Genomic DNA, 3,828 nt, shown 5'->3' on the forward strand with positions numbered 1-3,828 from the left:
TAAAAGCAAAGAAACCTAAATATAAACGAAGGTGAATATGAAGATGAACATGAACATGAACTTGAATATGAACATGAACTTGAACATGAACATGAACATGAAGGTAACATAAGAAGAAGATAAACATAAACATTAACATTAAAAGCGATAGAGACAAAGATAGAGAGGAAGAAAGTGATAGGGAAAGAGGAAATACAACTGAAGAATGTGCGATGTTATATTGTGCTGTGTTATGGTACATATGTTATGTTATTTAATCTTATGTTATGGTATGTTATGTTATGCTAAGTACTAAGCTAAACTCCCCTCCACTTAACCCATTCCAACTAATGTTATTTCAGCTCAACTCAACTCACATAAACTATCCTTAATTTTAGCGGTTGAATTCCAACCGCTGGGCAAACACTAGTGTTTATAAAGTGGCTATAAAGTTGGCAGTCAGCAGTGGAATTCTGATAACCGCTACGCAAGATTTTCGTCGCCAAAATTCTGTAAATGAAACGCAGTAGAGCCTAAAAGTATACAACATAGGAGAGTAATACATGCGATGCGTAATCAGCCAAATCTGGCAGTGTGGTGAGCGTGCAGCTAGATGTTGCATGTTGTTAGGGGCGTCTGCTATTCTTTCGTAGATTTTTAGCGATCAAAATTAGCGATAACAAATGTTGCAATCCGGCTGCTGGTCTGTGGATAATAGGCACTTCGGGAACGGGTTTGTGGTGTAGTGGTTAGTAGTGCCCGCTACCATTCCGCATCGACTGGCTCGTGCCCAGTTTCCGACCATAGCAAAATAAAAAAAAATTTTTCTAAAAGCGTTTGCCCCTCGGCACCCAATCTTTACTTAAACAGTAGCTTACAAGTGGGTCTCACGTCCAGAAGAGACCATGTGACCGATAAAGACGCTACTGCTCCTTGATGTGCAGTGGCTTTGGTTCTGCGTTTCAGAAAAAATGCCGGAATTTTTGAAGCAAATATTTTAAATAAACTTAAGTCTTAAACTAACTAACTTAACTAACTAACTTAAACTTACGTAATAACGTCTCGAAGAAATAGTAAAACAACAATATATGTAATCTGCTAGCCAGGTGGCGTTATTTACAATACCAGCTCTGGCTATCAAAGTTAAGCCAAATTATACTATGCTCCGTATCTTTGCCGTCAGAGAGTCTCTCTTGTCCGAGTTCCTGAACATAGGAAGATCGAAGGCTTTGCGAACCAACTTAGGATTTGCATAATTTTAGCTAATATCTCACAAGAAGTGCTTCAAAATGCGATAATTGTGTCCCGGGTAGCTACTAAGTAAGAAGCAATGCAGCACAACAAGATGTCCCAATTATTCCTTGAAAGCTACTTACATACTTAGTTGAAACTACGCAACTCGCCTTCGCAGAGCAAATTACTGTAGCGAATGCAATAGAAACGTTTCTCGTTTAAAAACAACGCAGGCTATTAATTGAAATTTCATTCAAGCTGCCTTTCTTTTTATTGTTAATCATTTGTTCATTTATTGCAAAATGTTTTGTATTTTGTGTAGTTTTATTCTCGCTAAATATATACTTATGTGCATATATATGTATACGCTCTTATGTACGTTTCGTAATCCAAATGTAATCCATTTAAATATCTCTCACACAATCAAATGCAATTAAGTTGCTTCTTTCATTTTCACATCAAAATTTACGCTGTTGTTTTAATGGTTCTTTAATCGAATTAAATTAAAACGTTTTAAAGGCATAAGTCCCGTTGATTCAATTGAGCTTTATGTATCATGTTGTATTGATGTAGATGGAAAAAGTTTTTGTATGTATGCGAAAATAGGTTTGCCATTTTTTTCTTGGAAGCGTAAAATTAAATTAATAAATAGAAAAGTTATAGTGACTTGAAAATTTTTTCCCAGCTGGACTCAATGTTATTGTTCATAGATAACTCATACGTCATGACAAGCGAAACAGGCTAACAGGTCTTTGTTTAGTTAAGTGCATGCCGTTTGTCGTTTAGTTTTGAAATACGAGTTTGGTAATAATGCAATTAAATAAAATAACAAAAGTCCACACCAATTCCGATCCCTACTTAATTACACTGGATCGCAAATTTGTGTTTGGTTTTTGTTCCATGGATGCCCCTATCCATTGTCCATGTAGAATCGCCTGCTGGTTCCAAAAATCGAGTTAATTTTTTAGTCTATGGATACGTTTTCGAGGTATTTTCAAATTACCGTTATTCAGCTTAAATCAAATGCTGGTTGCACTTAGTCACTTATATCTCATGAACCAATTTAACAAACTGAAAATGAAATACGACAAATGAAAGCTAACAAAATTTTTCATATACCCTCTATATATGACTTTCCGATAGGACTGATAGATTCCAACAAATTAATTAATCATTCCAGTTTTCTTATTTTGTTGAAAAAAATTAAATTTTAACAGGAGAAAAATTACAAAACTAACTGGTTCTTTGCCAAATTTTTGCAGTCGTGCTAAGGCCTGTTCTATTACAAACAAATCAAGTTATTAACCGATGGATAAATAAGGAAGTAATGAGTGATCAAATGGAAACGCGCAAGGATTGTTTGTATGAAAAATGAGCAGAAAATAATGTTACTCATACGTCATGTACACTTAAGTAGCACGCTTTTGTGCTCTTATTTCATATAAAAAATCTTTGCGCATTTTCATTTAACCACTCATTACTTCTTTATTTATAGATCGATTTTCTTCATTAGTAACTTGTTTTTTTTTTTTTTTTTTGTATCAGAACATGCTTTAGAACAAACGCAAAACTTTGACACAGAACCTGTTATTTTTTAAATTTTTCTTCTGTTAAAGTGTTGTTTTTTTCATATTTCCATCAAGAAAACAAAAAATCTGTATTGATTAATTGATTTGTCAGAATCTATCAGACCTCTCGAAAAGTGATGTATCCACGGTCTATGTAGAATTTCGTTAGCTTTCACTTGCCGTATTTCATATTAAGATTGTTTAATTGCTTCGTAAGATATACGTGATTAAGTGTTACCACTTTTTGTTTTAAGCTGAATAACGATTAATTGAAAATATCCATAGAACAAAAAATGACATCGATTTTCGGAATCCACGGAATATTTTTGCTGTAAATCAGTGTAACCAGCGTATATTGTTCTCTTGCCATGGCTTATGAGTCATCTGTCAACATCGACTACGGTTGAAAAAGAAATTCCAAGTCACTAGGGCTGTTCAGAAAAAATACATCGCTTACTCAAATGTTTAATTTAAATTATAAACTCATGAAAAATATCATTGAAAATATTAAGAGTAAGTTAAAAGTTTTCCAAAGTGTTGCAATTTCAGCGTGTTTACCCCTTACAGGCGTTAACTACCAACTGCTCTAGGAGTATTTTTAACTACAACTGTTATTTTTTCAAAGTAAATTTAATTAAAACTAAATAATTTTTTATTTTACATGCAAATATTTTAAAATCCCAAACTATACTATCTGCCCACTTTTACTTCCTACACTTCACACCTTTAGTTCATACAATCATGTAATAGACCCATTTCAAAGGGTATGAAATAAAGGTGGACAGGATAGTATGCATTTCTTTTGTAAAGAAATAATTATTGTACCAGCATGCTGGTAAGTTATATTCTTCGAGCCTGATGGTACAATCACTTGATCAAGCCAGCAAGCTGGTGTCGTATATTTGTCCTTTTATTCAAAAAGGTTTTTGATTGGATAAAATATAAGCTTTTACCATTACTTAATGAAAATGTTTTCGTGTATACTTATATATGTACTAGATCGTCCTCACCCGCTTCGCTGACTGTATGAAATTTTTGCGTGCTACAT

This window comes from Rhagoletis pomonella, unplaced genomic scaffold (genome assembly GCF_013731165.1).
Source record: "Rhagoletis pomonella isolate Grant_MI unplaced genomic scaffold, Rhpom_1.0 Rhpom_scaffold_00002, whole genome shotgun sequence".
NCBI lineage: Eukaryota > Metazoa > Arthropoda > Insecta > Diptera > Tephritidae > Rhagoletis > Rhagoletis pomonella.